The following is a 15,841-nucleotide window of genomic DNA, read 5'->3' on the forward strand; positions in this document are numbered from 1 at the left end:
CGCAGTCCCTCACCCTAGCACAACAGAATCTTAAAAGCAGCAAGAGAAAGAAAGTCAGTTACCTACAAGGGAGTACCCATACGATTGTCAGCTGATTTCTCAACAGAAACTTTGCAGGCCAGAAGGGAGTGGCAAGAAATATTCAAAGTGATGAATGCCAAGAACCTACAACCAAGATTACTTTATCCAGCAAAGCTATCATTCAGAATTGAAGGTCAGATAAAGAGCTTCACAGATAAGGAAAAGCTAAAGGAGTTCACCACCACCAAACCAGTATTATATGAAATGCTGAAAGGTATCCTTTAAGAAGAGGAAGAAGAAGAAGAAAAAGGTAAAGATACAAATTATGAACAGCAAATACACATCTATCAACAAGTGAATCTGAAAATCAGGTGAATAATCTGATGAACAGAATGAACTGGTGATTATAATAGAATCAGGGACATAGAAAGGGAGTGGACTGGCTATTCTTGGGGGAGGAAAGGGGTGAGGGAGATGCGGAAAGAGACTGGACAAAAATCGTGCACCTATGGATGAGGACAGTGGGTGGGGAGTGAGGGAGGAGGGTGGGATGGGAACTGGGTGGAGGAGTGTTATGAGGGGAAATAAGAGGAACAAATGTAATAATCTGAACAATAAAGATTTAATTAATCAAAAAAAAGAAAAAAATGTTGCCTCCTCTTCTTTCCTGGTCTTCTTCACTAAAGTGAACCAGTCATTTGTCTTTGTGCATTAAATAAAATTAGATTGACTAAGACTTCTTTTCAATATTTTTTTCTTTCTTAACTGTGTACTACAGTTTATGAGAGCAATTAGCAGCAATTCATTTGAGGTAGGAAGGTATTTTCAAAAACCTGACAACTTATCTGAATTCCAGCACCATAAAAGAAACTTAGCCAAAATGTTGTCAGTGTGTTCAAATATATGCACTGTTCAAAATCAAAGGGGGAAATCCTGAAAGTTTGTTAAAGGTGGTCCCAAATGAAGGCATTGAAGCTCCTGTTCTTGAGAACTGCTATTGAGTTCTTTCAAGGTGAGGTCGGCCCCAGCATTCAGATGGGACATAAAGGGATCAAAGGAACAAATAAATAAACAGAATGTATTTTCAGAACACTTCCACCGATTGTCTGAAAGAAGAAGTAGAAGTAGATAAAATCAAAGCATGGTTAGAAGATGCTGAGGTGGCTTTTTAAAGATCAGCACCCTAAATGTCAGATGGTTAATGAAGGTCAGGCAGGCAACATCCATAATTTGTCTTTACAAATGTGCCTTTATTAGGACATAATGGATAACTTCCTACTTAGCAAATTTTAGGGAGTATTTTTCCTGTAATATGGAAAGTTTAAAAACTATGAGTACAAAAGCAAAGCATAAAAGCAATTAAAAATGTTTTTTTCTGGTAAATCTAAGATGACAAATTAACCTCACAATAGCCATATTAATGCAGCCAAATGAGATTAATTGCTTTACTTACACCTGGAGGAGTCTTTGTAAATGTGAACCACATTTTTGCTGACTTTTGACTTCAAGAACCAAGGATAAAGCTGAAGTGAATGTGGTTAAAATGGCTTTTGCAGTACAGATTTCAGAGGCTAGAGGGCATAATTGCTTTAGCTGATCCAAAGCAATGAAAAGCAAAATCTATTACTCTGTTTATTACACAGTGACCTAGAGGTTTTAAAATTTGGATCATGAATGTAAGCTTGTTTCTCATTAAAAATCCAAAACAGTATCTGCTAGAAGGAGCAACAAAATAAAATGTGCATTTTCTATGGTTGTTGTGGATGATTTTTGCAGAGGCTCTGGGCTTGTTAGAGAATATAGAGCTCACTCCAAGGGCCCTTTGGTTTAGCATATTTCCCTGTCTTAGGTTTATCAAGCTGTCCAATCAGTTTTTACTTGGACTTTCTCCTTCACAAAATAGTAGCCCCTCCTGAAAGAACTTGTATGTGTGTGTACATATGCATGTATGTATAAAATGTATTTGACAAGGATCTCAATAAGTAGTTGAATGTCATGAAATTACAAGTTCGATTCCAGGTAGTGAGATGTTGTCTTTTATGAAAATGGTTTCTTTTTAAAATGTACACCTCTCAATAAATTTTCTTCCAAAGAGGTTAGCTAGTGTGACATTGTGTGGACCTAGTACTGTTTCCACTTTTATTTGGCCTTTTCCTAATTAGAACTTCCTGAGTCTTTTTTGGCCACTTCACCTTCTTTAATATAATACGCTCTGGTTTCCCTCCTCATATATGTGACCCCAAGGCCCAGATCACATTCCTCTTCGTTCGTTGCCTCTGCTTCTGTTCATGCCAGCACACCATATGGAAGAACACAGTGGAAAAAGTGACTTCGACTCTCAAAAATTCCTGCTTAATTTCATCCTGTCTTTTCCTCACAAACCACAATTCTTATTACCACATTCAAATTTTTCTGAGTGATAGTTGTCTTTCCCCTCTTTCTGCACAATGAAAGCACTCAAGCAGAACAGGGTGGGGCCAAAGTAGGTTTATAGTTGTTCCCATGGAAAATAATGCAATAATTAATAAACAATACAAGAATAAAACTCTGTTTCACATACTCGCTACTGCAAACCTACTTTTGCCCACCCTGTATATTTGTAGACTAATGAATGCAAGTCCTAAAGGAAAACAGGATGGCCTTTAATAAGTTTCTGGATAAGAGGCAGATGTCACATTAGATGAAATGTTAAACACGTTTTGAAACACGTCTTTTTTACCTTTACCTCCAAAATGTATTCCAAATCCATCCAGAGTAGGCAGAATTTGGGTCCCCATGACCTTTGCCCTCTGAGTTACTTTTGTGAAGATGTTACTTTACATGGCAGAATGGATTTTGCAGAAGTGAGTAATTAAGATTACTAATCAGATGACCTTAAAATAGGAAAACTATCCTGGCTTTTCCAATATAATTACATGAGCTCTTAAAAGCAGAGATATCGCTCTAGCTGGTAGAAGAAGTCAGATATTCAAAGCATGGGAAGGACTCTATGTGCCATTGTTTGCTGGCTTGAGGATGAAGAGGGCCATATGAAGGAAACAGGAGCCTCGTTCTGTAACCCTCAAGAAACTGAATTCTGCCAACGTCCTGAATGATCTTGAAAGCAGAATCTTCCCAACAGCATTCAGATAAGAGCTCAGTTCAACTAATACCCTGATTTTATTCTTGTGAGACCCTGAGTCGAAGACCCAATAGAGAGATGCTATGCCCAGACTTCCGATCCATAGAACTGTTTGTGGTTATCATTTATAGCAATAGTAGGAAACTTTTACACCATTCATTCTGGTTATGTGGGATTTTAAAAGTCTTTACTGTTCAAGCTGTTTTCATTTTAGTTCTTCCGTTCCTTTAAGAGGAACTTCCTGGGAGTCCAGCAGCCCTGTCTCATTCGGCCACAGTCCCCCAGGTTTTCACAGCCAGAAGTTACAGCTCTGGAACCCTGGAATGTGGGGCTTAGTGGAGACCTGGATGCCTCCCTCTTAGGGGATACCTCTGTAGCCAAGATATCCCTCCAGATTTTTATCTGCCACACGTGGTGTGGGACCAGCCTGTTTCATGTCTTCACCCCTCCTACCAGTCTCAATGTGGTTTCTTTAAATCCCTAGTTGTAGGACTTCCCTTCAGCCAGATTTCAGGTGGTTCTGAATGCTGGTTGTTCTCTAGTTTAGTTGTAATTTTGAAGTGGTTGTGGGAGAAGGTAAATATTGTGTTTACTTATCCTCCATCTTGACTGGAAGATCCATATTTCTTTCTTTTTTATTCTCACCCAAGGATATTTTTTCCACTGATTTTTTTTAGAGGAAGTGGAAGGGAGGGGAGAGGGAGAAAGAGAAAGAGAGAGGGAAACATTGATGTGAGAGAGACACATCGATTGGTTGCCTCCTGCTCTCGCCCCTGGGATTGAACCTGCAACTGAGTTACTTGTCCTTGACCAGGAATTGAACCCATAACCCTTTGGTTCGAGGGCTGACACTCTAACCACTGAGTGAACTGGCCAGGGTGATCTAACTTTCTTAATAATTACATTTTAAAAGGATGCTTTCCATGTCCTTAAAAGGGCATTCCTGGGTAATAGAAATGCTCAAAGAGGCAGAGAAAGGATTTACAATTCCAAGTTTTCTAAGGTAAATGCTTTAAAATAAGGCAGCCAGGAGCCTATGGCCAGGAATAAGCTTGTCTAAAGTTTAGTCAAGCTGAGGGAATGTTTTTGCCTAGCCTTCAGAAAATTAAACATAGTCTTTTTGGAGAGTTTTACTTTCTGCCTATAGGACTCATTCCAACTCCTACCTATCTCCCACCAATTGGGGATGGTTCCAGCCACCAAGGGCCAAAATGGAGTCCTTTGAATAGCAATTGTCCAGCCTGCCAGTTTATGGCAGAGTGGTCCATTGTGCTGGTTAGCATAGCTCCTTCAAGACCAGTAGCTTTGTGCTGCTTTATGCCATATTTGGGGCACAGTAACATTTCTTGTCAGTGGACAATGACTGTCTGCCTAAATGCCCAGAATAGTTCTCCCTGTCACATTCTTTGTCTTATCAAACGAACACAGCCTAAGCCGGGAGAAAGGGAGTACAAGAAAGAAAAAGGAAGAAAGAATAATAGAGATTAATTTCTCAAACATATTTTCCTGCCACACATCCTAAGAACAGGCTGATTCATTCAACAAACAGGGAAAACAATTCGATGCCAATAGACATGCATTCACATGCTAATTCAAGAAAACAAAGAAAATACATCTCATTAGCTTAAATCATTAGAGTCTGACTTTAACCATCCATTCAGTGTAGTTAACTAGATTGGTGCAGTAAATATAAATATTAAATATTTTATCAGTAGCATCCAATATTGGAAATTATAGTTGTCAATGTAAGAAGTGTCCAAACCTGTAGAGAATTTTTATGAGTTTATTGAGCCAAACTGATGACAATTGCTGGGAAGAAAATCTTAATGGGTTGAGAAAATGCTCCAGAGAATGGCAGTTTTGCAATTTATTGTATACATTAGAATCAAAGGAGGAGACATAAAGAGGGCTACATAACATACTTTGGTGGTAGATTAAGGAGGCAGGAGAAAGCAAAGTGGGGAAATCTCTGGAATTAGATAAAAGGTAAAATGGCGAAACAGATCCTTCTTTTACAATGATGGGTTCAGGATCGTTAATAAAGAACATTTACAGCACATAGAGATGGTATTGGGGAAATGAGAAAACAATGAGGGGTTTTGTGGTCTCCTGCTCTGGTGCAGTGGGAGTATCCTCAGGGGTCTAGAAGAGGAAATTACTCTGATATTTTAAAAGTATGTTATCTTAGATGCAAAAAAAAGAAAAAGGACAACAGACAGGCTCATTTAAGGTGAAGACTGAGGAAGCTACTGGCCTAGAATGTGACTACCAGCTTTTAGGTAGGGATTTTTATGATCAGATCATTGTATGTGGCTGCTTTTGGTCTCTGAGTTTGTAAGACCCACCATGCAGGCATCCCCTGAACTTGTCAGTTGTAGTGTTGTCAGTGTTTTTCATCCACAAAGTGATCATTTACTTTTAAAATTATCTTTTAACTGTCATATTCTTAAGTGACTGTATGCTACTGTTAGCTATATAGGATTTTCACATTTGAAGTTTTTTGCTTGACCTTTCTGATAATCACATTCAGTGGAAAAGAATAGGGCTGTTTACATGAAAAAGAATGAAATGTTACCTTTTGTGCAACATGGGTGGACCCAGAGGGTAATATGCTAAGTGAAATAAGTCAGACAAAGACAAATACAATATAATTTCATTTATATGTGGAATTTAAAGGACAAAATAAGTGAACAAATAAAACAGAAAGGCTCATAGATAGAGAGAATAAACTAATGGTTGCCAGAGAGGAGGGGGTTGCGGGATAGGGTGAAACAGCTGAAGGAATTAAGAAATATGAATTGGTAGTTACAGAATAGTTATGGGGATGTAAAGTACCGCATAGAGAATCCTACCTAATAAAAGAGTAATATGCAAATTGACCATCACTCCAACACACACGATGGCTGCCCCCATGTGGACACAAGATGGCCGGCAGGGGAGGGCAGTTGTGGGCGATCAGGCCAGCAGGGGAGGGCAGTTGAGAGGGACCAGGCCTGAAAGGTAGGGCAATTGGGGACAATCAGGCCTGCAGGGGAGGGCAGTTAGGGGTGACCAGGCCATCAGGTGAGGGCCGTTAAGGGTGACCAGGCTGGCAGGGGAGGGCAGTTAGGGGCAATCGGGCCAGCAGGGGAGCAGTTAGGCATCAATCAGGCTGGCAGGGGAGTGGTTAGGGGCAATTAGGAAGGCAGGCAGGCGAATGGTTGGGAGCCAGCAGTCCTGGATTGTGAGAGGGATGTCCCAAATTGGAGAGCGTGCAGGCTGGGCTGAGGGACACACAGCCCCCTCCTCTCCATGCACGAATTTCATGCACCAGGCCTCTAATACAGTCAATAATATTGTAATGTCTATGTACGGTTCCAGGTGTGTACTGGAAATATCAGGGGAACTTTTTGTAATGTATATTGTTGTCTAACCACCATACTGTACCTGAAACTAATACAAAATAATATTAAAACCTTAGAAAAGACTAGGGCTCTGTCTAACTTACCACATAGAGTGAGTCTATTTGTGCAATTCTGTGAAAACAAGGCATGATTTTGCACATAATCTGTACATGAATATGAGGCCTGTGTTAAAATGAAATTTGAGCTACTTAGTTCATGATGTGGTCATGACAACAGATCTTAAAAACTGAAAGCAAGGATAAAGATGAATATAAATGTGGTAGGTAGACCTTATCAAAAGATCAAATGCTTAATTTTTTAAAAAAGAAATTTTTCAGTGGATAAGGTTTCTGTAGGAGATCCCTGGGCGATAAGGCCCCTCCCTACTGAGTTTGACTTTTCTTTTTGCCTCCTAAGGGTTTCCTGATGCTGCTACCCCACCCAGCCTCCTGAGTCTTTCTACTTCCCTTGACTGTTGGCTGAAAATTGCAAAAAATTCCATTCCTTGTAGCATAACAGAAACAGCTTGGAATACTCCAAGAGAGGTTTTAATAAGAAAATAGAGTGAACCAAAAAACAATATGAATATATTGTAGCTCCCCAAGTCATTTTTCAATGACACCCAGGTGTGGCTCTTGACTCGAGCAGTTTTAGCAAGGAAAATCCCACATCCTGGGAAATTTCCTTGCCTTGGGCAGACTAGGGTGATTGGTCATCCTACCTGTCTGTCTGGGATATACCCTAAAAGCCTTTTTTTCAATTCTTTGTACTTTTCCCTAGCCAATTCCTCCAATGTCCTTTTAAGGAAAGCCACAGATAGATGATAAGAAGGTTGAATGAGCGCATCTCAGTCTGATAATGGAAAGGTTCCACGTACTCAAATATGTTAGTGTGGCAATAACAAGTCAGAGGACCATTGAGCCATGCATTTGTAAAGTATTTCATCATAGACCTCAACCAGTACTCTTAGAAACAGAGGTCATCAAAATATTAAAATACCATACACAGTCAGTAATTATAAGTAGAGGATTGACTTTTCTAAAATTAGAGCTGCCATTAAACCTCAAATATGAGCGGAATATTTATGAATAAAATTACTTTTAGATCTCTCTCTCTCTCCCTCTTGCTCTCTCTCTCTTTTTTCCCTCTTTCTCTCTCTCAAAAGGAAAGGCTACTTAAGAACAACAACAGCAACAATAAAAATTACTCTTATTCTTTTCTATGTGTACCTGTGTAGAGAAAAATATAGAAGATAATGAAATCTCAATAATCTTATAAGAGAAATACCCATAGCTAGCACTTTATCATTCTTCCTGATTTCTCTCTATATATACTAACATGTATACATATGTATTATATGAATTTCTAATTTCTTTTTTGTTGACATAATGTTTGTTATGGACTGATTTTTTTTTATGTCCTCCGTGTGGTGATATTTGGAGATAGGGCCTCTTGGAGGTAATAAGGGTTAGGTAAGGTAATGAGGGTGGGACCCTCATGGTGACATTAGCTCCCTTATAGGAAGAGATAGCAGAGAGCTTGCTCTCCCTCACTGCCACATGATGACACAACAAGAAGGCAGCTGTCTATCAGTCAGGAAGGGAGCTCTCACCAGGAACTGAATTAGTCTTAGCACCTTGACCTTGGAATTCACAGCCTCCAGAACTGTGGGAAATAAATTTTTGTTTTTAACCCACAGTTGTGGCAGCCCCAGCAGACTAAGGCCACATTACAGCATGAAAAGTTTTCCACGTTAAGTGTTCTTCAAACACAACATTTATAATGGCCAATTATCCACTACACAGCATGAATGTGCCATAACTTATTTTACCAAACCGCTAGTTTAATTAATTTAGATGTATAATGTGCACTTTTGGTTGCCCTTTATGTTTTCCAAAAAGAACAATGATTTGTGCAGAAATATACTTCTCCTTCATGTAGCCACACACCTCAAAAAGAAACAATTCCATCATGAACTCCAGGAGTGGAGCTGATTGGTCTAAGAATAATACAATTCTCCAACCAGTGCTTGGTTCAGAAATGGCCTATGGCTACTTCTAGCCAATAAGATGTGAAGGGAAGTTCTAATGGAAAGATCTGGGGAAGTTTCCTCATATCTGAGACACAGTCATAAGAAGAAATGATCTCTCTTTTCATTGTAGACATAGTCAATTGGGGATGTAAAACCATCTTACTTTTTGCCAGCTGTGAAGACCATAGAAGAGATCAATGAAAGAAAAAAAAAAGAGAGAGATCAATGAAACCTACTTTCTTTATAACATTGAAGAAGCCTGAAGCCTACCTCCTCCTCTGTACTTCCTGTTATATAAAATACATTTCCTCTTTATTTAAGTCTGCTAGCATCAGAGTACTCAGAGCTAAAGTTATTCTGACACAAAAGATTTTATAAATGTTGCTGATATAACCATCTATGTGCATAAATCTTTGCCCATGTCTCAGATTATTTTGCAGAATAGAATCTCTGAAGAGAAAATCATGGGTCAAAAGGAATAAACTTGTTCAATATTCTTCATATCTATTGGCAAATTTATTCTGAGAAGGTTGAATCAATTTACACTCCCATCAGCAATTTATGAGCAACTATTTCAATGTATCTTTACTAGCATCAAATATTATCTTTTTAAAACTTTTTATTGATGTGATGGAGAAATAACAGTACCATGATGCAATATCAGTTTGCATATTTGTTTAAGGGGTTGAACATATTTTCATTTATAGTATTCATTTGTGTTTACTCACCTGTGTATTGTCTATTCATGTTCTTGGCTGCTTTTTTTACTGTTATTAAATGGAATTTGAGGATAAGTAGTTACTTTTAAAAGTTGGTTATAATGTACTTTTATTTTTAATATATTTTTGGTTTGGATGAAAAGGCATATTGTTGTTACAACTCAAAAATTTATCTTGGCTTTTTAGTTCATAAAATGAAAAACAAAAGCTTGACACTCACTACAGACACAAAAAGCCTCTCTTCTTTAAAAAAAAAATGTTTGTATCTATTGTGTTTGGGTAAATTTGTGAAAGGGTTTAATGGTTATAATCCAAATTCACATGGAATCGTCTAACTTTTTTATTTCTCTAATAAGTACTCGTAGGCTATGTAACTCCTCATTTTAGGGCTCATTTATGACCTGTTCAGCAATATTTAGGCTTCTCTCCACTGCTTTAATAACCCACTACAACTTCCCTCATGCACCTTCTTGCTAAAAATTGTTTTATGTCAGGACTTAGCAAATTTATGATCAGCTGGAGAGAAACATGGGTGTGTGAAAGAAAAAAAGAGTCCTCACAATAATACATACTCACGGTATAGGAAGCAATGCTTGTGCATTTTTATTCTGAAAGTGCCAGCTTTCAGTGTGTTTGCAACCCTAGAAAATAGCATCATGCAGTCTTCATTATTAATGTGTTTGATTATGCCTCTTTATATAGGTTGGCATTAGCTAGGCGCTCTCTTGAGAGAAAAGGGAGGCATGATGAATGATACTCATTCCCTCACTGCCAAACTCCTCCCATGACTTTGGCTGGATTGGAAAGAAGAATATCACAAAGTGTGGCAGCCTGCTTTGCCCCAGAAGTTATGTCAGAAGGAAAATCTATGTCACCTTTTAAGTCTGGCCTTTAAAGTAGGAAAAGTGGCAGCCTCTCAGCATGATTCAACAGATTCCCCTCAGGCAGGAGCCAGGAGCCAGGAGCCAGGAGCCAGGAGTCCTAGATGTGTGGTGTTTGAGTCAGATGGGCCTTATGCTAGAGGTCAGTCCACAAACAAGGTAGAAGGCTGGGCAGGACTTTAGTGACCCAGGAGAAGCTGGCAAGGGGAAGACAAGGTAGCTGGACCAGAGGGATAAAAAGCAAATCTTAGCAACTGAAATACACATTTCCAATGAACATCAGTCAAAGGACAATAAGCCTTCTCCAAATTTCACAGGCAGCAAAGGACACTCAGAAATGTGGAGTCTCCGTAGCTGGATCTGAGCAACCCAATTCCAGGTCTGTTGGAGGTAACAAGTCTTTGCAAATTAAGAAATTACAGGAGTACAAAGAGGTTTCATAGGACACATGGGCAGGAATTCAAGAAGGGATTGGAATCAATAACAGGAAAATCATCAGGAATGCAGCCCATGTTCTGCCATCTGTACTTCTCAATGTATATATACTGCATTCTTTATGCACCTGTGGATGACTCACCATGGTCCACACAGAATGTGGCTGCTCCCAGCTCCAGTTTACATGTTGTAGTCCAGCCACATAGACTCTGAATCTCCATCACCTTTCCTGTCTTGCAATGTAGGTATAGATAGATAGATTCTATCCCAATTTCTAGTCACTGATTGGCCCAGCTCTGATCCAGTCAGCTTTGTTCATGACAGGTAGGGTCACAGTGAGCAGATATGACCATGGAAACTCAACCCTAGGCATTGGAGAGATTGAGGGATACTAGAGTGTGCAATTAAGAAATTACTGTGAGCCCAGTGGTTGAGCATTGACCTGGAGGTCATGGTTCAATTCCCAGTTGGGGCATATGCCTGGGTTGTGGGCTCAATCCCCCTGTTGGGGCATGCAAGAAGCAGCCAATGGATGATTCTTTCTCATCGTGGATGTTTCTATCTCACTCTCCCTCTCCCTTCCTCTCTGAAATAAATAGAAACATATATTTTAAAAAAGAAATTACTGTGAGCTATCTACTCATATTCTGAATCTCCTTATTTGGAGAGGAAGAGTGAGGCTGCTGATATTCTGCCTGTTCCTTAATTGAGATCGGCCTTTGATCGACACACCCCCTATTGCTAAGACAAGAACATAAGAAACAGCACTGACAGAGTTCCTCTCTTAAGAAATACCTTCTGGCCCTAACTGGTTTGGCTCAGTGGATAGAGCATCGGCCTGTGGACCCAAGTGTCCCAGGTTCGATTCCGGTCAAGGGCATGTACCTTGGTTGCGGGCACATCCCCAATGGGGAGTGTGCAGGAGACAGCTGATTAGTGTTTCTCTCTCATCGATCTTTCTAACTCTCTATCCCTCTCCCTTCCTCTCTGTAAAAAATCAATAAAATATATTAAAAAAAAAAAAAAAAAAAAAAAGGAGTCCTGGTCAGCCTTCTGCCTCCTCACATTTAAAAAAAAAAAAAAGAAAAGAAAAGAAATACCTTCTGAGGAGATGGCTGTATACGTGCTTATAATTTGTTCTGTTAAGTAAATATGTATGTTTAAGATATATTTGTTTTGTAATTTAAAAATTCGGAAAACTTTTTGTCATGATGAAGTAATAGGGTCTGGATTTTCCTTCCCACCTTCAACCATTAAAAAATCAGATGAAATGTGTAAAACAATGTTCACCAAACATTAAACAATGGGTAGTGCAGTGCTGTAATTTGCAGGGGGAGCCTATTATTACCTCAGTTTTCTGCCTGGAAAGGCTACAACACAGGTAAGGGAACCCAAACAGAGACCAGCAGTTTCATGACTTGAAAGTCCAGGGAGACCAAAGTGGCTAAAACTTTTAGGGCAAGGGAATGGAGAAAAGGAAGACAGCTCTGGAGATCTGCAAAAGACTTTCCTTACTTAGTAATGATCTGAGTAAGCATGCATATCAAGAAACCACCCAGGAAATGAACCAACAGAAAGGAACAAGCATAAACATTATTGGAATTAATGCATAGGTTGGAGGAAGTCATGTTCACACAGCAGCCCAAATGAAATGATTTCCTAATATGTGAGATATTGGATAGACCCCCTCAGAGGGCTATTGGCTTAGAGGTGGGGTCAAATTAGCTTTAGATTAAAGACTCTTCTGGTCCAAACTAGATAAATCTTAAAAGCAAGCCTCAAAATAAAACTCACTTCAAGTGACTAAACTATACCTCTAAACAAAGCCCAACAACAATTAAAAGAAAACAAAATATAACACTCAGCAACATAAAATTTAAAATATCTGACCTCCAATAAAAAATTTTCAGGCATACAAAAAAACAGGACAATATGCTCATTAGCTAAGAGGAAATCAATCACACATATGTTAGAATCAGCAGACAAAGCATGAAACAGCCATTATAAATATATTCCATATGTTCAAGAAGGGAGAAGGACAGATGAACATGATAAGGAAAAAAAATGAAGATATAAGAATGACCTAAATGGAACTTCTAGAGATGAAAATACAATACCTGAAATGACAAATACACTAGATAAAATTAACAGAAGATTAGACAGTAACAGTAAAAGATCACGGGGTGGTCAGGGGGGGGGGGGGGAGGGGAGAAATAGAGTATAAATTACCTGAAGCATATCAAACGGTCTCATACACATGTATTGGGACACAAAAGAAAGGGTAGGCTGCAAAATGGAAAAACAAATTTTGAAGAAATATTTCCACAAGTTTGAGGACAACTATAAGCCCACAGATGCAAGAAAGCTTAACAAACTTCAAGTGAGGGGACATGAAAAATCACAACACTTTGGTGTGGAATCACGATCCCACTAAAATATCCATGTCCTAATCCTCCAAACTTGTGAATGTTACTTTGCAAGTTAAGGATCTTGAGTGAGAAGATTATCCTTAATTATCTGGGAGGGCCCAATATAACAACAAGGCCCTCATAAAAGCAAGGCAACAGAGTTAGAGACAAAGAGATGTGATCATGAGGCGGAGCTCAGAGTGACGCAAAGGACAGGCCAGGAGCCAAGGAATGCAAGCAGTCTCTAGCAGCTGAACAAGGCAAGGAAATTTGCCCCTCGAGGAAGGCCACCCTGCCACCACCTTGATTTTAGCTCCATAGACCCCATTTCTTAACTTCTGACAGCTAGAACTGTAAGATGAAGAGTTTGTGTTGTTTTAAGCCACTGAATTTATCAAAATTTGTTACCACAGCAATAGGAAACTGATACGAATACCAAAGCACATCCTAGTGAAATTGACCAAAACAAGTGATAAAGAGAAAAATATTTAAAGCAGTGAGAAAAGCGAAGGTAGCACATTTCATATTGAGTAACAAATCTTAAAAGCATCCAGAGGGAAAAGTGTACAATATATCTAGAGGAACAGACCCATTCTAACACCACTGACAATGTTGGAGTTCACTCACAATGCCTTCAAAATAAGATTTGGCTCTCATTTTTACACAACTTAGAATGTAATCCTTCTGTGAGTAATAATTTCTTTTTTTTTTTTATGAGCCCTGCTAGAATCCACACTTTTGAGGTATATTACCCCTGTTTCCAATCCACCCCCTTGAAACTAACCAATGAGGTTTTGAACTGGAAAACCGATGATTAGTAAATGAATGAGTCAGAATTCAAATCCAGATCTTCCTGAGAGGATATGTTCATTTCACCATGAACACATTTCTTCCCTTAGGGAAAACTCACCTAGCCTTCAATGTCTTCAGTTCCACCTCTTCAGTGAAGTGTCTTCCTCGACAGTCTTATGTACAATAATCCTTATTGTTACTGGGCTGTGGTAGCTTGTCTTTAAGGATATGCCTCCCCAGGCACCTACTCCTACCCCTGACCCATGATATTCAAACCCTTGGGTAGCCCTCATCTGGGTTGACCCTGTAACTCCCTTTTTGACCAATAGAATGCAATGGAAATGGACCTGCATAACTTCCAAGGCTAGGTAATAAAACACCTAGTTTCTTCCTGGGTCTCTGAAATGACGCCTTCTTGGAACACTTGCTCTGAGAGAAGCCACCTGTCATGTAAAAAAATCTGTCTACCCTGAGACTATAATGTGAGGAAGCCAAGTTGTCATACGAAGGGAAGCAGTGGAGAAAGAAACAAATGTCTAACCAGCCCCTAATGACTCCAGCCATCCTAATCCAACTGAGTCAGAAGAAAATGATAGCAGATGGAATTAAAGATATGAAGAGGAGCAGAAATTGTAAATACATGCATAAATAAAAATAATTTTTTCCTTATTTAAAAAAATCCAGAAAAAGATAATTGACCTTAAGCAAAAATAATAGCAGTGGATTTTGGAGGTCATAATGTGTAGAAGTAAAATTTATGACAACAAAAGCAGAAACTATGAGAGGAGAGAAATGGAAGTATATTGTTGAATAGTTTTAAAATATACTTGGAAGTGATATAATATTATTTAAGGATATATGGTGATCAGTTAAAGATGCATATTGTAAACCCTAGGGCAGGAGTTGGCAAACGACAGCCTGTGAGCCAAATCTGCCCTGCCATTTGTTTTGTAATTAAAGTTCTATTGGAGCACAGCCAAGCTCATTTGTTTTCATATCTCTATGGTCCACAAAGACTAAAACATTTACTCCCCGTAGCTCTACAGAAAAATTTGCCACCCCTGCCTTAGAACAACCACTAAAGAACCGAAGAAGTATAATTAACAAGTCAATAGTGGAGGTAAAGCAGACATAAAAAACTCCATTAATCCAGAGAAAGACAGAAAAAGAGGGAGGAATAGAGTAACACTCTCCCTGCTGTATCTTATCCAATTGAGCAATCCAACCTTGATTTTCCTTCTCCTCCTCTGGTTGCTCCTCAGTCTTCCCAGATTTCCCTTCCTCTGCTCATCTCTTAAATGCTGGCCCCCTGTCTACCTTGCTAGCTTGAAGGTGATCCTGCTACCTTTCTGGACATGCAGAACCAGCTTCATTTCTAAATACTCTATGCTGTCTTATGCATCTGAGTCTTTGTTCACTATATTCTGTCTGCATAGGCCTCCTCACTCCTTCTGTCCCCAGGTCCCTACCCCTGTGCCTTTGCCAATTCTAGGTAACTCTAGCTCAAGTGTGAGGATTCAACTTAGTCATGATCTCATCCACCCCATAAGTCTTCGCTCACACCACACACTTATGCTCAAGCTTCTTTCTGCTATTAAAGCACTTACTGCACCAAATCATAATTATTTATTTGCTTGTTTTCCTTCTCCATGAGACTCTAGTATTTTGGAGATCAAGAATAATGTTTTATTTGATTTTTAAAAACTCCAATACTTATATTAAATGAGTGTTAAATAAATATTTGTTACGTAAGTAAATGAAAGGTTAAATGAATATCTACTTATAAAATGAGAATATTATAAAATAATAACAGAAGTTAATATTTATTAAAGGATACTTATTTGCCAGGCACTGACCAATATGCTTTATGTGCATTGACTTAATTTTTATAGCAACCTTATTGCATAGGTATTATTATCATCATTAACTGATAGGTTAAGTAACTTTCTTAAGGCAGATAAAGAAATAACCAGGATTAAAGCCTATGCATTCTGATTCCACAGCCTAAAAGCTAGGATGTTAGAGTTGAAAGACACCTTAGAGCAGTGG

Source organism: Myotis myotis, unplaced genomic scaffold (genome assembly GCF_014108235.1).
Source record: "Myotis myotis isolate mMyoMyo1 unplaced genomic scaffold, mMyoMyo1.p scaffold_m19_p_5, whole genome shotgun sequence".
NCBI classification, from domain to species: domain Eukaryota; kingdom Metazoa; phylum Chordata; class Mammalia; order Chiroptera; family Vespertilionidae; genus Myotis; species Myotis myotis.